Here is an 8,902-nt window from a genome sequence, read left to right as displayed (position 1 = left end):
AAAGTAGTGGGACTAAAACATGCTAGCCTCACCCATGCTTGGATCCAAATACTAAAAAGGCTAAAATCAAGTTAATGAGCATTTATTATCCTCCAAACCCTCAAATCCAGAACTCGCCTGTGTTAAAGGAGAGGAGTTAAATGAGTAGAGAGAGGAGTAATCCACATTTTAGTAGGGGTACCCCTGACTAAATTTTTTTAGTCTCAAGACTAGTTTTAGCCCCTCTTTAGGCTGGTCGTAATGGTAGTATCATAACTAGTATCATGCATGCCAACTAAGCAATTTTGATGAGGTGTCATAGTATTAAATGAAGAAAGAGAGGGTGGAGTGTCATATCATGATACCGTATCATAATAAATGCTATGCTACTTTGTGTCATGCATGGCAATAAATAGAGTACTACATGATACTAATATGTGATACTATGCATTAGGGAGGTAGTAGCATACACTAGCATCGTATGCATGATACTAGTATATGATACTCCCCATTACAACCAGCCTTAGTCAGGGGTGCTTGGAACTTTAGCCTCTTAAAGAGACTATTTTTAGTCAGACTAAAATAAGTCCCTTGGATCCAAGCACCCTCTAAGCATCCTGGAATTCTTTGACAAAACTAAGCACCCTGAAATTCTTTGACAACTAAACTGCTGGCTATATGATGTTGGCCATATATATATATATATTGTACGTATATAATGTGAAGAAACGAGTGGTAGTACTATACCAACTAAAAGATGAAATGTAAGAAATACTAGTATGTACGTACTAAAGAGTTAAAGTAACGAGAAGAAACATAACATAGTTCTGCCGGGGGATCAGCACAACACACACCTCAAATTAAATTAAGCACACCGGAAATTAAACTTTGCAACTATTCCGGTAGACACTGCATTAGAACCACCATGAGCAACGGCACTGCCACCTTACCCGGAGTCCTCATCCACGTCCTTGACTTCGTCCTTGTCCCTCTTCCTCTTGGCCGATACTTCTTTGCTTGAACCGCACACTTGGCTGTTGCTCTTCATCCAACCCTTGTAGATATTGAAGCAAAGGTAGCCATCCATTGTAGCATAGTGGATGTGGTCTATATATAGTACATTCCGCTGCCATGCATGACGATGAAACATGTAATGAGGTTTCTCCAGTTTACCGTACGAAGGATGAACCATGGCTCCTGCCAGGGTCAGCATTGAAGGCTGACGAGAGGACACCAGCCGATTCTTCTGGAGGTCGAAGGTGTTGCCTACAACGAGGCCTATCCGATGCAGGACTTCTTTGTCGTTACCAAAGTCTACAGTAACGAATTTGACTAGGTTGCTCTCAAGGAAGTCCTTAAAATCCTGGCACTCAACGTCGGCATGGCATATGTGGTAGAACAAGCATAAGTCATGCACGCAAACCTGGATCACGGCGGGCTTCTTCCTCTCTTCGTCCTTTAGATCCTTCTCTCGTCCCAGGACTGTGGTGTACTCAACATCTAGCCCAGCAACCCACTCATCATCTGAGTCTTTGAACATGCGTCTGAAGCGAGAAAGGCATCCTTTCACCGTCGCGGAAGAACGAGTGTAGATGATGTCGAACTCATCGCCGGTGATGGTTCTAACCTTGTACTCACCGCCGATCGTGGAGATTTGGGACGCCATGGATTTGGGAGGAGGGTTAGGAGTAGTGGAACTGCCGTAATGTGAATGGCCGGGACAACTAGGAGCGAACCACCGTAGTATTGAAGGACGTGCGGGGACGAGTAGGAGCGAACTGCCAGCGTGCGAACGGCAGGGTAGTGGCTTTCCATTCTCTCATGATACGGGCTTTCGAGAGCCCTTGGATCTGAGATCGAATGGTTTCATGGCGTGATTCTAGACCTATGGGTGAATATACTATCCTGGAGGGTTATTCTGCAAATTTTCAGCAACTTAGCATGCGACCGTTTGATCTCAGATCCAAGGGCTGCCAGCAGCCCGTATCATGGTCGCGCCTACCACGACCATCGCGTCGCTCGCGCGGTCGCGCCCTTGGAGATTTAACACGATGCGTTAGGCTATCTGATGTTGGCATGTCATACATAGTCATCACTTAGTCACTCATACTACAACAAGGTTGGCTATAAGTGTATTTTTTACTCCTCTCTATCTCTTTCTTCGTACTCAAGGAAGAAACGGTGCTAAGCGCGTGTATTTATTGCATTTGACAAGGAGTGACCTCTTCCAATGAAATGGTGTTGCTAAGTTTGCTTCATTTAATTAGCTATAGACTCAAAATTGTCTTTTCACCTAGGTACACGCGCTTAGCACCGTTTCTTCCTTGGGTCACCAAACTAGTCTCTCTCTTCTTGATTAACTTGCCACATCAGACTTTATGCTTATGTGGCAAGCTTAAGCACCTATAGGAGCAAGTAAAAGTAAGTACAATAGTGCACTTTACATGGCATTTTTGCATATGTGGAGGAAAGAGAGGCAAGGAAAAAGTGGAGAAGTGGGCTCTCATGCAAGAGCCAACCTCTACTACATGGTGGAGCATTGGGAGAGGCACCTGTATGGAGGTGGTCAGGAATCTGGGAGACTCACGCCTGTCGTAGCGGCACAGTTAAAATGATAATGGCAAGTCAAATCACGGGCCCCCACCTGTCCAGCAGTAACTCGCTGTCAAATCACACAGCCCTACGTTTGCAGCAGCCTACTCCCTCGTCTTCTCGCGTCTCTGACGAACCGACTAGGCGGAACTGCTCGGCCACCTACCACGTAGGAAAAGCCCTGCCCTCGACTTTTAAATACAACTACACCCGCTTAAGAATCCAATGATATACTTTTTGTGACATAGTAACTCATATTTAGTTAGTCAAATGGTTGACCTAGAACTACGTGTAGACCCTATAAACCGAGATGCCTAAAAATAAAAAAACCGAGACGGAGAGGGTAGTTCAACACGTATCTTTTTAGATCAATATAGTCGGGATTCACCAAGGAGAAAAACCAGTTGGTAGGTTGCTCCTGTCGTGTTGGCGTAGCAACTCAAGAAGGTCAGTCCACACACGAAATGGCGACACACTTAACAGGACCCCTTTGGCCGACATGTGGCTCATCCACCATCTTGTTCCACGTGCGTTGCACCAAATTACAGTTCGGAGCAGCGGTTGGAATTGGAGGCACCCCGGTCGTAGCGTCGCAGTAGTAGAAAATGAGCGATGATGGGTCAAATCACAAAGCCCCACCTTTCCCGCATTAAGCTGGATGGACGAAGCAACCATCATTTCACTCTAGGGGGCAAGAGCATAAAGAAAAGAGAAAACAATGATGCGTGCGACAGCTACCTAGGGCACCCTAGGGTAGGGGTCTCCACTACAGATCCTTTTTTTGAAAGCGCCTCCATTGCAAATCGGCTTCTCCCTCGTCCTCTTGAAGAAAACCGATGATGAGTGCGGCGGTAGGGTTTGTAGGAGTACTACGGCGTGCGGGGCCACGTCATAGTAAACGGGTTCGAGCTGACGCCTTAAATATGTGTGGGCCGCTTGGTTTTACGGGAACGAGGCAGCATTTTGGGTTCGGGGACCAGTGGAGATATAGTACGTACAAAAAATTGTAGACGTAGGTTCGACCGAAAGGTAATGATGCATGGGCCCTGCATTTTGATATACCCGGGGCCGCATGAAATTTGCTACTCTACTCAAAACTAGTAAGGTACACATGTATTGAACGCATGAGATTTCAAAACCAAATTATGAATAAATACACACTATAGGATGTAAAGCTTTGAGTCATATATGCATGATGTAGATGTTCGTTTAGTTCTTATAGTTCATCTCATTCAAAATCAATAAGTTTTATAAAAATGTTAAGATTCATGGGGTTGTGCATTGTACTCCCTCCGTTCAAAAATATATGACCCAACTTTGCACTAACTTTGTACAAAGTTAGTGCAAAGTTAGGTCATCTATTTTGGAACGGAGGGAGTAAATCATAAAGTAAAAAACAAATAATGGCAATTCATTTAGAAAATAATAATCAATTATGATACAGAAGGTTCTAGAACAAAGGAGAAATGCTTGTGTTTTGAGGTTTGTGCATTATGCTTAAGTTCAACCATGGAGTCTTCTAAATTGTACATGTGGCAGATCCGGTGGAATGTTGATGATATCCAATGGCCAGTAGTGCTCGGATTTTCCTATCTCTGCAATGTCGGGTTAGCTTCATCCAGCGACCATCTTTCAAAGTTATTGGCACAGTATATAGTTCTTGTGCCATAGTTGCATGTTTTGGAAAAAAGCTAATAGTGGGTTGTACTATCTATTTAGGAATAGATGATGTATACATGGAAGTTGTAGGGAAAGAGATGACATGGAGCATCTCAATTCCTATGAGTAGGGATTGGAAAAGAGATGTCATTTGGTTCACATCATAGGAACTTTTCTACTGAATATAGAGATGACATGTTTCTCAATTCCTATGAGGAGGTATTAGAAAAGAGATGTAATTTGGTTCATATCATAGGAACTTTTCTATTGAATATACACTAATATTTATTTTCCTTTGAAATTAAGGGAGTATAGGAATCCATTCATATGAACCAAGTGGCTCTAAAGCTATAGAAATGATATCATGTTTATTTCCTTTGAAATGTGGAGTATATGAATCTATTCCTATGAACCAATTGGCTCTAAAGGAAAAAATCCTATAAAAATCATATCATATAGAGTTCCTATGATATTCCTCGACACTAAAGGATGCTTGAAATTGCTGTGGGTGATACGATGGTCTTTCTTTGTAGACTCCTCACCCAACTTTATAGTTACCTCTCGAAGATGAATGAAATGAGATATACATGGTATTCTACATGTGCAATTTGGTACACTAAAACTCGATAAAAGTTTGCGAGGTTCGAATTTTCAATAAAGCTATATGCACTGCATTTCGGAATGGAGGGAGCATACGGCAGTTGCTAACACTCACGTGGAAGATTTGTGTGTAGGAGGAGTGGCTCTTCTGTTAAATGACATGGCAGAACTGACACTGTCGGATGCCGATCTAACGGTCCTTATGGCTTTCGTCGGGAAAAGGCTTGTGGCGAACGTTTGTCGGATAATGATTTACGGACACATGCATTGCATTGATACGTGCCCTCCTCTCTCATACGCACATGCACCCTCACGAGTCACGACTCTCCCGAGTCCTCTCGCAGACTCGCATGTCGCACCCACCGTCTATCTGCAGGTAGACGTCACGCACATATGTGCTCTTCACACCCTACCCTCAGAACTTCTAAAAAACAAAAGATGGCACACACATTTTATTTTAGCTCACACGTCACACACTTGTACTGGTACTCTTGCGGAGAACGTTCTTTGGGCATAGTATATTATACTCTCACGAAGAGAAGCGGTGCACACACACACTAGTTCTCTCACACCCACTCGCGGGTACACGTAGGAGCGCATTTTTTTGATGCTGGTACAACAAAATCACTCCACTATATATAAAAGCAGGAGCCTTAGCGCTTGCTTTACTAGGGTTCCTCTCGTTCACTCTCTCATGCTCTCCAGATCTAAGCAACACATAGGTGGCCACACTCTCTCTCAGCTCATGGCTGGTCACAAATCTGGCTAGACAACCTCGACCGGGGCAGGCGTGTAGGTGCATCGTTCATGCTGTCGTCAGCGGCGAGGGAGGAGACCAATGGCTGCCCGCGCGTCCCGATCGGCGGCCGTGCCATTCTCTCCGAGAGAGCGCCGGCTCGGGAGGGCCTCCGACCCCTTCTTCCTCCCTGCGGTATTGTGGCCAAGATGTGGCCTCCCGACGCCGTCTTTGCGACATGCCGGCGACCCTCAGGTATATATTCCTTCGAAACCTGCCTTGCTCTACTGCCCCAGCTCCCTTCGTGTGGATCCTTTTCTACTTCCCTCCGCTGTTCCAAAGCCACCTAGACTTCTACTAAGGCACGTGCTTTGCACGTATGTTCTGTATGATAGATACTCATATACCTTATTTTTAGAGAGAGAAATGGGTACTCGTATCTTGAGTAGATATCATAGTGTGTTTGTTTGCATGATCTAAGGACTATTCTGAAATAAGAAGCAAATCACTTGCACAAATCAAACTGAGTTCCAAGTAAGAATTTGATTACAAGATAAAAGTTGTAGTTTTATTATATGCTATTTCCTGGGTTCCACTGATGTATAGTTCCAGAGTTGTTTGACGGTTTACATGCATGTTTATGGACTATTTTGTGCAACTAAATAAGTCATTTAGGTCTGACAGACATTCATGTCCTGTATTAGCTTGAGGTATAGCTTATGTATGACTGAAATAAAATATTACACTTTTTCTGCGAATAATAAAAATATTACATTTCTCGATGAAGCAGAATAAAACTTTAGCTAGCATCAGCCATGCAATGTTATGTTATGTGAACAGTGTAAACTTTGCAGTATAGCGGCATCTAAAAAAAATCCATTTTTACAATAATCTAAAAAAAATTAGTTAGTAGTAGAGTGTTTATTTCCCAGGTGACAACGGGGAACCAAAATGTGCTAGCTATTTGCCAACTTGTCGTACTTGCATGTGAGGAGGTGGCAGCAGTTTCTAGACATTTCTCAACTTCAGTAGGCGCAATCCAGATTCAACGGGGACTTCTTTATTTGTTTACTTAGAGAGCAGAGTCGGCCATGTGCACAAGGAGCGGGAGCGAATCCGGCAGCTCTTAGCCGTCAGATCATGTCATCCTTTGTTTGATGGACGGCAGTGATATGCATGAGAGGGGAAATGAACGGTGGATTTTGAGCCAATGCTTGTTTGGGCGGGAGAACCGAAGATGGAGTAGTAAATCCAATTTCAAAACTGCCGCATTATAGTAGTAGTAGATTAGAAGTAAAGCTATTTCATACAGTCGACTCAAAGCGTTGGTTCAAACAGGGAAGAAAGTGGGAAGCTGTAGCATGAATCTAGGACTTGGTTCTAAGAGGAAATGGGGGAAAGTAGTAATATCTGTCACTATTTAAATAACCGTATATCTTATTTGCGCAAACAGGGATGTCTGTCTCCATATCGTTTCGGGATGTCTGTCTCCGTATCGTTTCTATCCGCGCAATCAAAAGCACACACCTCAGTTTTAGTACAACTGCGCAAAATGAGATGGCTATCCCTCGCTGCCATCATCTAACGTCCCGTCTTCAAGGTATCCCTACATTGGTAGTAACTAAGGTAGAATGACCAACGCAATCTAAAAGAAGCTGATTCGTACGTTTTACTTCCTGATTGCAGTGTAGAGACGAGCAAAAACAACTACATCCTAGTCTGGAATGCACTTTCTACCAGTTCATCCATGGACCAAGGACTAGCTGGCACGGCTGCACAGTGGTTTTTTGGACAGGTGTGCGGACAAGAGGCATTGTGGTTTGCTTATTTTTGCAAATAGCGGTGCTTAAATTTAGTGGAATGCACAAGCATTTCAGCTGGTCAGTACACTGCATGGTTTAGTTCAGCATTCCAGCTGATACCACAATTATAATTGGTTATTCTGGAATGAGAGAATCTAACCCTGAATTGTGGCAACAAGAAAAAACCAGAGTGAACTCAAGGAAAATTAAGCCTGTCGGGAGGCCCTTTGCTCAGAGAGAAGCCTTGCTTGTTTTTTCCTGATTTGTAAACCTTCTCACAACTTTGTCTTTTGCTGTGAACTAGTATATGTTTGTTATGTTCTATGAATCATTGAGATGTATAAAATTTCTTAACTTATGCTTTTCAAGTTTTTTATGAAGACGAGTTTAATATGAGTGTTCCACATGAGCGCTGGACTAGCGTGTGAACGGTTGGAATTTATTACATTGTGGCCCCAATTAACTACATGAACCACTATAACAAGATACATAGTTGCTTATATGTCAGACAACAGAATGTTGATTGTTAGCTGGTCGATAGCCTAGTGTTGAAGCGAGCTGAGCCAATGTGCCGTGTTTTGCACAACTGCTTACAAGTGGGGTAGCACCAACAGTGTTTACAAGTACTTATGTATACATCGATGCACGGTTCTCGAACGAGTGCTCTATTTCATCAAAACACACACTGCTCGTATGATAAACCGTGACAACTTATGTCTTACCATGCCATATTCATGAAAAAACTAGTGAGTACGCATCTGTTTCGGCAACAATTATGATGGTTCTCACATGATTCACGGGCACACAAAAGTAGCAGCAGTTCCCATAGACGGATTCAAACAGAGTACTAGCCCCAGAGGGGTCGATAACAGGCAAGGTTCGGATAATTAGACACAATCCAAACTACTATTAAACACTAGCCGGGGCAACTATTTCATGCCTCGATCTAATTTGGGCTGGACACAAGACGGACCTTGCCATGAACATCATCGAGGACGTCCCGCAGCAGCTCAATCCTATGAACCTTCATGAAGACAACCTTGTGGCCTTGCCACTGATAAACTTGTTTGTGGAGGCATGCCACGTCATATTCCTGCGTAAGCTTGACAAGAACAGTATTCCTCACAAACGAAGGAGTAGCTTTGAACTTCTTGTGCTTCAGTACACCCTGGACAACACGCCTGACAACAGTGAGGCCGGAATACAACTCTTCATTGGTATAACCGCAAATGGCTTCCAGGATCCAACAGCTTAAGAACTCTGTTTTCCCAGTGCGTATATTCAGGTCGTCCGCCTCATAGCGAGTGACATGTACAACCACACAATCCTTGTCTGCATTAGGGCTCTAATTGAAACAGAAACAAATTCTGAATTACTTTTCAGTATAAGAAACACAAGTTATTTAAACCACTACGTATACCATGGCATCAAAGCTAATAAAATTGTGCATTATTAATCACCACATACTTCCTTTTCTAAAAAAAATCACCACATACTTAGATGAAAAACCACAATCGAGATCGGCAAAGAAGGA

The sequence above is a fragment of the Triticum dicoccoides genome, chromosome 6A (assembly GCF_002162155.2).
Source record: "Triticum dicoccoides isolate Atlit2015 ecotype Zavitan chromosome 6A, WEW_v2.0, whole genome shotgun sequence".
NCBI classification, from domain to species: domain Eukaryota; kingdom Viridiplantae; phylum Streptophyta; class Magnoliopsida; order Poales; family Poaceae; genus Triticum; species Triticum dicoccoides.
Note: the sequence above shows the minus strand (reverse complement) of the source record.